Consider the following 14,210-nt stretch of genomic DNA (forward strand, 5'->3'; position numbering starts at 1 on the left):
GAGAATACAAAGATTTCTCTCAAGGCCTCAGCAATTTCCTCCTGTGCCTCTCTCAGTTTTTTGGGGTATATCCCATTAGGCCCTGGGGACTTGTCTACCTTAATGTTTCTCAAGAACCTGAATAGCTCCTCCTTTTTGATCTCAACATGACTCAAACTATATACACACCCTTTCCCAGATTCATCATCCACCAAGTCCTTCTCTTTGGTGAATACTGACACAAAGTACTCATTTAATATCTCACCCATTTCCTCTGGCTCCATGCATAGATTCCCTCCCCTGTCCTTGAGTGGGCCAACCCTCTCGCTCTTTATATATATATAGATATATGTGGTGACTAGGGGATTTTCACAGTAACTTCATTGCAGTGTGAATGTAAGCCTACTTGTGACTGATAAATAAACTTTACGTGGTGCAGGCTAAATTGAAGTGGTGTGAGACTCACTCAAACTCGGGACCCTTTGCTGAGACCTGCAGTCACTCAACAGTGCATTTAATAGTTTGCTCGGAGCATTCATGCAAATTAACAGGCAGCATAAATTTGGCATGTTGCCTCTATCAGAAGCAACGTCTTTGGGTTGAACATGTATTGGACGAAATCTTCTGGCTCTTCATGGCAGCAGGATCTTCTGGTCCCACCGCCCCTGCCGCCGGTTCCCTGGCAGCATGGGGTGGAATCAATGGGAAATCTCATTGATAGCAGCAGGACCAAAAGATCCTGCTGCCGGCCAATGGCACACTGCCTCCCGCCACCGAGAAACCTCCCATAGGGAGGCCAGAAAATCTCACCCAATGTGATTCCCACCATCATTTTCAGCAGTATCGAATGATGCTCCTCAGATCTCGTTATTTGTCTCATTGCTGTTTGTGAAACCTTGCTGTGCACAAATCAGCTGATGTTTTACCCTATATTAAAGCAGTGAGCACACTTCAATAATATTCCATTGACTGTAAAGCATTTTAGCATATTGCAAAAGGCATAATATAAATTAAAGTTCTTTCATTATGCCCTTCCTCTACCCACAAGTATTCGGACCTCAAGATTTCATTCTGCAAATATATTTTGTTTAAGCCCTTGCTTCATGTTTGCCCAACATGCAGGTTTTTCTTTAACTTTACTCCACCCATGCTATTCATTTTATGTTGGGTTTTTCAAGAGAATGTGTTCATGTGTAACTTTCCATACATAGCCAAAGTGAAATGAGCAAACAAGAAGCAGTAGCACAAGTGCTAAAATTGTTTGATATGCTTAATATGATATGCAAGTCCAGGTAAAAAGCTTTAAGTAAGTTAAGATCCTGCATAGCATTGTCTCTATGATGTTTCCACCCAGTAGAGTTATCCTTATTGAAATTAACTTTTAACCAATGTTTTCATGGCTAAGAATGAAACAGTTATTTGTTGGGCTTGGTACATTTTGTTCCCTGGTGATGCTATTATAATTTACGATTCATGTTGTACAGTAATGTGGTGCTTGTAAAAGAACTGGAAAGTATTGTTCATTACATGTAAATCCATGTAGGATTTGTATAGTGTTTCCCTTTGATATTTTGTGCAGATGGTGATGTTTAGTACTAAATATTGGCACGTTGATGCTTGGGCTTAACTGTTTTGATCTGGCAAAGAATCACACTGATTTGGTGGCAAAGTGGATTTTGAACCAATTCCCCTTCAGCTTAAACCATTAGATCTGCACTCAGATTTATTTAAGTTTTTGACATGACTTCTACACATTGGGCAGAATTTTATCGGCCCTACGGCAGTTGAAATGAAGGCATAGGGCTGGTAAAATATTGGGCAGTGGATCGGAATGGCTCCTTTGCGCAATACCGATGACGAGGACATATACTATCTGTGGACACGACTGTGGATTAGCTGCCCGCTTTAGGGAGACAGGCTGGCAATTTGCATAATTAGGGCCCTAAGTAAAGGGCCCTCTCTTTGGGGTTGCTGGTATTTTGCTGGTGACGGTGGGGATTTGGGGAGCGTCCCATGTAGGGATGTCACCAGCTTGATGGAGGCAGCATTCAGGTGGCACCCAAGGGTGCCATTGGAGTCAAGGTTCCATGACTCACAAGAGAGGACCATAGGCATGAAAGGCAACCCAGTGGATCCGATACCCACAGAGAGATTCCCCTCCCCGCGATTGACAGAGCACACAGAATTCAGCCAACCAGAATTTGAAATTGTACTGACCTCTCCAGGCACTTCCACTTTAGACACTCATCTCCTATAGTTCCCCTGACAGTGCCCAGTTCACCCAGTGGCATCAGAGCTGCCAGCACCATCTGAGGCATGCCCGCCATCCTTGATTAGATGATAGGCCCAGAGGTGGCCAATTAGGAGCAAATTCACCAAGCCAGTCCTGTTACTGTCAAATGCATACTCTGAACTTCCATTTTAACCAACGCCGGGATTCTGAGGCTCATGGTAAAATTCAGCCCTAGGAGGGTACAAGCCCAGCATGTCCCCTCTAAGGTGATAGGTAGGAATAACAGGCCCAGAGAACCATGGATGACCAGAGATATTCAGGATACAATGAGAAGGAAAAGAAAGGCGTTTAAAAAATACAAGGGGAGCAAATCAGTGGAGGCATTAGTGAGGTACAGAAAGTGCAGGGTGGAGCTTAAGAAAGCAATTAGGAGAGCAAAGAGGGGATATGAGAAAGCTCTGGCTGGTAAAAGTAGAGAAAATCCCAAGATATTCTATAAGTATATCAATGGGAAGAGGATAACCAGGGAAAGTGTGAAGCCCATTAGGGACTAAGGGGGCAATCTGTGGGTGGAGCCAGTGGACATTGGTAGAGTGCTGAATGAATACTTCACATCCATCAAGAGAATGAGGACAATGATATGCAATTCAGGGAGAGGGACTGCGAGGTTCTTGAACAAATTGACATAGGGAAGGACAAGATATTGGAGCTGTTGGCTGCCTTAAAAATGGATAAATCTCCAGGTCCAGATGAATTGTGTCGTAGGCTGCTGTGGGCGGCAAGGGAGGAGATTGCAAGGGCTCTGACCCAAATTTTCAATTCCTCTCTGGCCACAGGAGAAGTGCCAGACGACTGGAGAACAGCAAAGAAGGATGTTAGAGATAAACCAGGGAACTATAGACCAGTGAGTCTCACGTCAGTGGTAGGGAAACTATTGGAGAAAATTCTGAAGGAGAGCATCTATCTCTACTTGGAGAAGGAAAGCCTGATCAGGGATAGTCAGCCTGGCTTCGTCAGAGGGAGGTCATGTCTAACAAATTTGATTGAATGTTTTGAGAAGGTGACCAGATGTGTAGACAAGGGTAGTGCAGTCAATGTAGTATATCTGGATTTCAGCAAAGCCTTTGACAAGGTCCCACATGGGAGACTTGTAAAGAAGGTAAATTCACACAAGATACAGGGTAATTTGATAAAGTGGATTCAAAATTGACTCAGTTGTAGGAATTAGAGGGTGATGACAGAAGGCTGCTTTAGTGATTGGAAGCCAGTGTCCAGTGGCGTATCACAGAGATCTGTGTTGGGCCCCCTATTATTCATCATTTATATAAATGACATTGATGACTATATGGGGGGTAGGATTAGTAAATTTGCGAATGACACAAAGATTGGATGGGTAGTCAACAGTGAGGTTGAGTGTCTTGGGCGACAAGAAGATATAGCTGGAATGGTCAAATGGGCAGATAAGTGGCAGATGGAATTTAACCCTGAAAAGTGTGAGGAGATACACTTTGGAAGGAGTAATTTGACAAGTAAGTACTCAGTGAATGGTAGGACACCAGGAAGTTCTGTGGAACAAAAGGACCTTGGTACATTTGTCCACAGATCTCTGAACGCAGAGCGCATGTTAGTAGGGTGGTGACAAAGGCATATGGGACACTTGACTTTATCATTCGAGTCATAGATTACAAAAGCAGGGAAGTCATGTTGGAGTTGTATAGAACTTTGGTGAGGCCACAGCTAGAGTACTGTGTGCAGTCCTGGTCACCACATTATCAGAAGGATGTGATTGCACTGGAAGGGGTGCAGAGGAGATTCACCAGGATGCTGCCTGGGATAGGATTTAAGTTATAAGAGAGGTTGCATAGGCTTGGGTTGTTTTTGTTGGAGCAGAGAAGACTGCGGGGTGACCTGATCGAGGTGTACATGTTTATGAGAGACATGGACAGAGTAGATAAGAAGCAGCCGTTCCCCTTAGTTGAAGGGTCATGAGGGGACATAGGTTCAAGGTGAGGGGCAGGAGTTTTAGGGGGGATGTGAGGAAAAGCTTTTTTACCCAGAGGGTGTTGAAGGTCTGGAATGCGCTGCCTGGGAGGGTGGTAGAGGTGGGTTGCCTCACATCCTTTAACAGGTATCTGAATGAGTACTTGGCAAATCATAACATTCAGGGCTATGGACCAAGTGCTGGCAGATGGGATTAGGTGGGAGTTTAGGGGTGTTTCTGATGTGTTGGTGAGGACTCAATGGGCAGAAGGGCCTCCTCTGTGCTGTATGATTCGATTTCTATCTCTTTCCCTTTGCTTGACAGCCCAGAAACCAATACATACTTGAACAGAGGAAAATCAATCCCAACATATGTTCCCTGGCGCTCCCGTTTGTTTATTTTGAATGGAGGAATGTTTCTATGAAAATAGTGAAGCAAGGAATTTCATGTGAACTGGGTACATATTCATATGCAAATATTCCAGAATGTAACTTCAAACCCTTTATTTTTAACACAGCCCATGTTAAACTTACTTTAAGTGTCCAAAAGCAGGTTTATGAAAAGGATCTGTTGCACCCAGGTCTTGAATGTCAGCAGAATACAGCCAATTGAAATGTTGCCCAAAAAAAATCGAAGATATGAGTAATTAATTCAAAGGCATGAGCACTAGTGGCTTTACAATGTCTAGCTTCATTAAAGTCGGCCTTTGGTTAGCTGTAGAATAATAAATACAATATGAGCATTTTTGTTTTGGTTTTGTTTGTGGCTTATTAACATACTTTTTCTCAAGTTGGCATCACATCTACTTGCTTGCGGTCCAGACTCAACTGTGCAGCTGGGAGATAGTCTGCTTAAAATCTATTCCATATGTGCAGAGACCATTTTGTGCAGGGATTTACAGGGTACAGAATGATTAAACAATGCATTTTGGAATATGGCTCAAACTTATCTTTAGACATCTATTAATAATAACACCAAATCGATGGAAAGAACAAAGTGCTTGCACATAAAATTTAAAGCTTCATGCGAGTGTGTTTTAGCTTGGCAAAGAAAGTGTCATATCAGGAGGATATTTGTAACAGGGAATTTACTCTGAAAGAGGTACAGTATGAGGTGTTCAGTTCTTTACACTGAGTAAAATGGCTGCAAACATTATAAAATATGACTGCTGTGTATTTTAGCTCATTCTCTCCCCACAGCCGAATCAAATTTATATCATAGCAATATTGTCTGCTTGATTCTCATTTTAAACAATTTAGTCTCATCTTAAGAACCTGTAAAAGTATTTTTTAATGAATTTCAACACAACGTTGAATTCTTTCGATGGTATTTTCCAAACAACAAAGACTTGAGGAAAACACAAAAGCTGACTGCACCATTTCGCGGTCTCGTTTTCTTTTGTAATTTAGAAAATTTGTGTATCAAAGTAAATAGATAAAGGTCCTGAGTTGTGTAGATTGTGTTTAATGAAAGATTACTGTAATGAGGCTTTTGATGACTGTCTTAAAGAGTGCAGAGCAAGTACAGCAATGATTAATTCTATCTGTGAGGTTCATTGTTTGCTTATTTTAATATGATAAAACTATGGATTATTTGTTCTTAAACAATTACATATTCTTTCTTAAAATAAACACAATTGAATGTAAACATAATATTATGAAACTTGTTCATTTAAAAGTAACATATCTTTATGAACACATATAAAATATTTCTAAAATAAGCATTTGAAGAAAATAAAACTTAAAAATTTACTCATTTCATAGAATCCTACAGTGCAGAAGGAGGCCACTCGGCCCATCAAGTCTGCATCGACCACAATCCCACCCAGGTCCTAACTCCATAACCTCATGAATTTACCCTAGGTCGTCCCCCTGACACAAAGGGGCAATTTTAGCATGGCCAATCCATCTAACCCGCACATTTTTGGACGGTGGGAGGAAACCGGAGCACCCGGAGGAAACACACGCAGACATGGGGAGAATGTGCAAACTCCACACAGACAGTGACCCAAGTCAGGAATCGAACCTGAGTCCTTGGCGCTGTGAGACAGCAGTGCTAACCACTGTGCTATCGTGCCGCCCTTCCATAATAACATGTTTAAATGTACTACAACAAAAGCACTTAAATAGTGCCTCTAGTTCAGATAAACATCCCAAAGAGCTTCAGAAAGACATAAGTGAAAAGAATATTTCAGTGATCCAAAGTTGAGCTATTATGAGGTGTGACCAGAAACTCTGTCAATTAGGTAGAATTTAACGAGGGTCTTAAAGAAGCTGAAGATGCAGAGGAACTCACGGAGGAAATTCCTGGGATTGTGAATTTGAGCAGAAATTGGGTTAAGAGGGCCTGGCTGATCTTTAATGTTTTTATCCTATGAACCATGGAATCTGATGAGCTACATTCATCAAAATAACATAACTGCCGTGGCAAACGTTAAGTTAATTTTGGCAGCTGCACCAGTGGCTCAATTGGTAAGTGCATGCTTAATATGGAACGGATCCATTTAGATCTGGAAGTTTCTGGATTTGATCCTTGGTCTGTGCTGAATTCACTGATCTCAAATATTGATGGAAAATTGCCTCAGGGACTGGGTAATAGGCTGGAGAAAAATCAGTCAGGGTTCCTCCCTTCTAATTTCTGTCCTGTGACTCATGTTGGAAAATACGTGTGTGGGTGTCAGTGAGGGATTAGGCCTGGTTGTGATTTCCCACACAGTCTAACTACCTTTAGCCACTAATATGTAGAACCAGATTTTTTTTTAAACTATCACTTGGCTAAAGTATTGGAAGGTGAGTGTTGCCCTTGGAAGGACATACTTGGGTGGGTCAACATCAAGAACTGGATTTTATGCTGCCCCCACTGCCAGGTTTGAATGCAGGGTGACATGTAAAATCCATTAGGTGGCAGCAACCTGTCTGAAATTTTACAACGGGGAGGGGGCAGGGAAATCCTTTGGGCCTATTGAAGCCTCAACCCAATGTTACTGATATGTAACAAGAGGTTGCACTGTCTTCCCGACTCTCACTGGGCCCCATATTTGCTGTGGCAGCAGTTGACCAGGGGATGTTGTTATGCCCTGTCCTGTGAGCCACTTTGGTGGACAGCGTGGCACCCTCTGAGGGCTAAGCTAGAAGCCTTGAGCATGGACTAAAATGGAAAGCAGAGCCAGCTGCCTTCAGCGTGGGTGAAAGATGGAGTTGAAAGCCAGGAAAGTAGAGGGAAGAGAGAAACAGCAGGGTCATGTGGAGCGGGCTGCAGAGTGGCCAGAAGCAGCAGAGCCACTGTGGCCACAGGAAAGAAGCTTAACTGCTGTGGTCAGCGAATGACATGTTTGAGTGGAACAAGTTTGACCGTGAAAATTCCAGCAGATCAACCAAGGACTTAAAGGTAAAGCAGATTACCCCCTAGTCACTTGCAACTTGAAGAGTTGGATTCTTTAATCAAGGCTACCTTGATTACGGTGTTGCAAGTACTGCTGTCTTTCCACACATTCAAAAAATCCCTGATTGGCAAAAGGCAAACAGGCGGCTGGCTCAGAACTGTTTCAACAGTTTTCTTGTTTTGGAGTGTCAGGGATTGGTCGTCCATTGCAAAATTGTCCGTTTCTTTAAGATAAGCATTTCTATTTATGTATTTATAGCCTTGTTGCCAGTGGATATTCAGTGTGCTTAAATCCAGGGTTGCAGGTATTTTGGGAGGCATCCCTCCCAAAGTTCACCACCGCCCACAACCCCCCCCCCCCCCCCCACCCCCCCAAAACCTTAAAGCTCCCTCAAACTTTGAACCTAAATTATGCATATTGCCCAGCGATTTGTGACAATTTGTAATTTACAAGGTATCTTCTTCTTGCCACAAGTTGCTCAATAATTTGAACATTAATGATGCAATATCAAATTAGTTTGGCAGCAAAGTCTGAACCAGTATCAACCAGTTCAACTTAGCATTATTGAATCCAAAATATTAAATAAGGTTGTGTGAGGATATATCAGAGTTGAGGGATTTTCCTTTCACCCACTTAGTACAACTTAGTACGAGGTCTTTCTTTCAGCGAGCATATGCATCCTAACACTGTGACATGTGTGGCAGTTGCTTGAACAAGTAAAGAACTAAGGAGATCACATCCTTCAAAGCAGGTACATCTGCTCAGCTGGAGTTTTTTGGCTCTTAATGAAAGATAAGTCAGGCACAGATGGAGATGAAGCAAATAAATGATAGTTGATCTCTGTGCTAACATGCATAAAGATTCATAATTGTAGTTCATGTAGCTCTGCGTGTAACCAAAGTTTGACAGCAACTTATTCTGCTGGCTGTTTTCCACCCCTCGACTGAGATTTATCTGGCTAATTTTGCTGTGGATCTATTAGTCAAGTTACCGGAATTGGCGTTAAATGGGTTAATCTGTATAGGCCTGCTTTTCTGTTCCTAGTGCTGAAGTGATGGAATTGCATTTACCAAAGTCACACTCTGCCACATACTCAACCAACTTTCACAAGGGCAGCCTGACTGCACATGCACAGCCAGCTCCCAGTCTGGTTCACCATGCCCGCCAAAATCTTGTAAGAGTTTTAACAACACCAGGTTAAAGTCCAACAGGTTTATTTGGTAGCAAATGCCATTAGCTTTCAGAGCGCTACTCCTTCGTCAGATGGAGTGGAAATCTGCTCTCGAACAGGGCACAGAGAGCAGATTTTGTTTGAAAGCAGATTTCCACTCCATCTGACGAAGGAGCAGCGCTCTGAAAGCTAATGGCATTTGCTACCAAATAAACCTGTTGGACTTTAACCTGGTGTTGTTAAAACTCTTACTGTGTTTACCCCAGTCCAACGCTGGCATCTCCACATCATGCCAAAATCTTGCCATTGATGGCAAGAGGCAAACAGCAGATAACAGAATTTTTCAGAAGTCGAAAATGGCTGTTTGAGGATGAAGATTTTATTATGGTGTTTTGGATGCACTTGTCAGCAGAATGCAGAACACTACAGGAGCGACCCAAATATTTAAACATCAGCACAGAAGCAGCGAGAGAACATGGAGCCACACAGGGGCAGCCCAAAGTATTTGAACAGCAGCAGAACAGAGCAGGAGAAACAAACTCTTGAGAAAATGTACAAAAGCGAGACCACAGTCGAGATTGTGGGGCAGTCCAAGAAAGTTAAGGTATAGACTCTCTCTCTCTCAATTGTCGTTAGTTGCAAGTGATGGAAAAAATAACTATCTAAAAAAGGGGTAAATAAAGAAATATCAGCTGGAAATTTCTAGTCCTGCCCAGAATTCCTGAGGTTTTGATAGAGAATATAAAGAAACATTCTTCCTTCTGACCAGTGGATCGTAGATTTAAAATCGTTAGCAAGAGGAGAAGAAAAGGAATGTCTTCACTGAGAGTTGTCACGATCTGGAATGCTCACTATGAAAAAGAGCTGGAAGTTGATTCCACAAATAATTTAAAAAATAAGCTGGACAGGTTCTTGAGGGTAAGGAATTTATAGGGTTTTGGGAAAAAAATGTGGGGACGTTGGACAAAGCATGACTGCTCTTGCTGAAGAGAAGAAATTCCTGAAATGTGTACTGGAGAACTTTCTGGATCAGTGCGTTTTCAACCCACCAAGCGAGGGAGTGGTGAGAATAAAGTAGGCCAAATGGAGCGTGTTTGATGGAGCATGTCGCAAACAACTGCAGAAATATAAATTAAGCTGAAACTTAAACTTAAAGCTGTAACTTATGACCAACACACAATACAAGTGTAAATTACCTAAAACTCTCTCTATTTCCTACAGTCCACTCGAAGGGAGTTTGAGGTGGGCCCACAGGTGATCAGGATGCCTGGAGGACCGGCTTCAGCTGCAGAGTAAAACAACTTGGACCTCAATTTAAGAAGCACTTAAAGGGTGCTTATTATCTGAGCTCTAAAATTTTATGCTGTCATGCCATTGAGAAAGCACCTAAAAGGAGCAGAAGATGCAGAGCATGAAAAACATTCTCAGTAAAGGATACACCCAGTTAAAAATCAGTAGTTATATATAAGTAATGCAAAATTTGAATATTACTTAAAAGTGAGACATGTTGCTAAAACTTTTCATCTTGCACTCATCAAGACAAACACAAGAATGCCAATTTTCAGCGATCACAATAATTTAAATTACAGGAGAAAAGGGTGATCGTTGATTGGCAAGTCAATCCTGATTGGCTGAAACATTGCCCTGGTTAAATAACGGGGAACCAAGAGCTCTCCAAGTTCCCAGGTAATTCAAATAAAGCTGCAAGCTTGAACATGTTCCTTTTGTTTGCAGAGAACATGTTGCTGAATGTGAATGTATATCAGTTCCTGCAAGTGTAAATGAATCACATTACAAGTTTGACTGATGATCTTAAATTAGTTGATTGTGTAGCTATTAACACATTGAGGATTGTTCAGCCAATGCTGCCCAATTGCAAAATCACATCTACAGTTGATTGTTTTTTGCTTCTAGAAGTGTGGAGCTGGTTGAGTAGGTCTATGCTCATACCAATTACCAACAACCAAAGAAACATGTTGTTTGATTCAATCAGTCAATTACTGGCAAGTATAACCTGGCATCGCACCGGTACAGAAATTCATACACAATATTGCTCAATTATGTGGTATGTCTTGATAGCAGCATCCTGTTATAGAAAATACTACTCACATAACCACTGCATAGTAGTAACATGACACAGTCATTATAAAATGATGAAGGGGATAGATAGAGTGAACGTTCAAAGACTATTTCCTCGGGTGGATGGAGCTATTACAAGGGGGCATAACTATAGGGTTCGTGGTGGGAGATACAGGACGGATATCAGAGGTAGGTTCTTTACGCAGAGAGTGGTTGGGGTGTGCAAAGGACTGCCTGCAGTGATAGTGGAGTCAGACACTTTAGAAACATTTAAGCGGTTATTGGATAGGCACATGGAGCACACCAGGATGATAGGGAGTGGGATAGCTTGATCTTGGTTTCAGATAAAGCTCGGCACAACATCGTGGGCCGAAGGGCCTGTTCTGTGCTGTACTGTTCTATGTTCTATGTTCTAACCTGTTTTTCAATTTTTTTGAGAAACTTGTCTTTCCAGGGTAATATGAGGCAGACGAGGCACCGTTCAAGCCTGAAAAAAGCAGCTTTGGCCCATTTATGAGTTTGCTTGACAATCAGCGAACAATGATCTGACCAAGATAGAAATTAGCCTACAGGATAATTTTGGTGCTCTCTATTTCTGTGTAAAGCTTGCAAGATAAGAACATGTCTCTGGCCCTATTTACAAGATTGTTGAGAAGGCCAATCTTACAGCTTGTAGAGCTATACAAATCTCAATTTGTATCTGACCAGAAACTGCCTATGGTAGACAGTAATGAGACCCATTAGTGAACTTTGCAACTAGCATTTCAAGGGAAAGGAGCATGTTAGACTGCTTCATCTCAAACATGATATGAGCACGTGCTGAAGCATATTAGCGTGAGAACAGAAATCCTTGCACACGGCTGTAAATTTCAAGATGACAAAGATATCACCCACATATTGTAAACATGCATTGGCATGTAAGTTGGGCTCATTCCATCAAAGGTGTGTGTCACATGGGAACTGACAAAAATGTTAGCAAGCACTGGGCCTAAGACTACATGATCGATTTGGGCATACATGGTGTCATTAAAGCAGAATTCGTCTACGTAATTTGATTGATTTGAATTGATTCGTCTACATAAGTTGTTAAGTTCACATGATACACATGAAGCCAAAACAATTGTTGTTAGATGTGAATCTCTGATAGGGCTGCTCAGCAAGTGCTGCCCAAAGTGTACTAATATCTACATTAACAACCAACTTAAGAAAATCAATTGAGCTCATAACATGACTAATTCATACTTGCTACAAGAGACATACATTCATAAACAGGACCCGTTCTCTCTGCAAACAAAATGAGTATATGCAAGCCATGCAGCCTTTCTCAAATTAGCCCGAAGATTGGGGAGCCTATAGTTCCCCATTGCTTCTACCATGGCAATGTCTCAGCCAATCAGAGTCCACTGCCAATCTTCGAGCGCCCCTTTCCACTGTCGTATAAATTGTTGTGATTGCTTAAAATTTGGCAATCTTACATTTGTCTTGGTGAGAGCAAGATGAAAAGCTTTGGTAACGTGTCTCCCTTTTCAGCAATATACACAGTAAGATCTTGGAAGCAATTCAGTTTGGCTGCACTTTTTTTCAACTGCAACCAGAAAGTTTTCTTCTAAAGATGTAGAATAAGATGGTTGAGTTATGCAGAGGCCAATGCAGATGGTTGCTGAAGATGGTTTAGCCCAGTGAATGTGCATATGTGTAAGGACGATTAGTAAGTAAGAATATAAGAACATAAGAACTAGGAGCAGGAGTAGGCCATCTGGTCCCTCGAGCCTGCTCTGCCATTCAATAAGATCATGGCTGATCTTTTTGTGGACTCAGCTCCACTTATCCGTCTGTTCACCATAACCCTTAATTCCTTCACTGTTCAAAAATGTATCGATCCTTACCTTAAAAACATTCAATGATGTAGCCTCAACTGCTTCACTGGGCAGGGAATTTCACAGATTCACAATCCTTTGGGTGGAGAAATTCCTCCTCAACTCAGTCCTAAATCTGCGCCCCCTTATTTTGAGCTAGTTCTAGTTTCACCTGTCAGTGGAAACAACTTCCCTGCTTCTATCTTATCTATTCCCTTCATAATCTTACATGTTTCTATAAGATCTTCCCTCATTCTTCTGAATTCCAATGAGTATAGCCCCAGTCTACTCAGTCTCTCCTCATAAGTCAACCCTCTCAACTCCGGAATCAATCTCGTGAATCTCCTCTGCACTCCCTCCAGTGCTTTTCTCCTTCTCAAGGAGGGAGACCAAAACTATACACAGTACTCTAGGTGTGGCCTCACCAGCATCTTATACATACAGCTGTAACATAACCTCGCTGTTTTTAAACTCCATCTCTCTAGCGATGAAGGACAAAATTCCATTTGCCTTCTTAATTACCTGCTGCACCTGCAAACCAACTTTTTGTGATTCTTGCACAGGGACACCCAGGTCGCTCTGCACAGCAGCATGCTGTAATTTTTTATCATTTAAATAATAGTCCATTTTGCTGTTATTCCTACCAAAATGGATGACCTTACATTTACCAACATTGTACTCCATCTGCCAGACCCTTGCCCACTCACTTAGGTTATCTATATCCCTTTGCCGACTTTCAGCATCCTCTGCACACTTTGCTCTACCACTCATTTTAGTGTCATCTGCGAATTTTGACACACCACACTTGGCCCCCAACTCCAAATCATCTATGTATATCATAAACAATTGTGGTCCCAACACTGATCCCTGAGGCACACCTCTGGCACTTTGTCAAACATCTTTTCCACGAGTCTGTCAAATAAGACTTTTTACTGGTAATTGTATTTTGGTAGTGATATCTTTCAGCTAATTGTCAGTGTTTTGATTTGTCTTTGGCTGTGTGAGTGTTTCCACTCCCTTCATCCCATACAGACAGAAAAGATAAGGAGCTAGAGCAGATGACAATAATGTTGCGGGTCATGCGCTATAAGGCACTCCTTGATGTGCCCATTCATTAAATCAGAAATTTGCTACAAAGGAGGCCATTCATCCCATTGATATTGATATTCTATTGACTGCATGGGCATTCACAGCTAGTAGAGAAAATTAAGGCAGGGTGGACAACACTCCCAAAAGAGTCAGAGCCAGTCTAATTTTCTATCAATTAATTTAGTCTAAATGGATAGAAATTCAGGAAAGTTCTGTTACATATTGGGATTATCCCCATCAGATTTATTCTTTCATATTCTACAAAGGTGCAAAAGAGGAAAATCAGCAGCAGTTGATCATTGAGGTGTTTTTGTTGTGACCAGATTGCAGTGCCACATCTGGAGCAATTCAGAATTACAAGTCGTTCTTGTCACAGTTTTACCCATTAATTATAATGGACTGGTATGTGACAGCATTACGAACTCAAGGATTTTAACGCA

This window comes from Mustelus asterias, chromosome 9, assembly GCF_964213995.1.
Source record: "Mustelus asterias chromosome 9, sMusAst1.hap1.1, whole genome shotgun sequence".
NCBI lineage: Eukaryota > Metazoa > Chordata > Chondrichthyes > Carcharhiniformes > Triakidae > Mustelus > Mustelus asterias.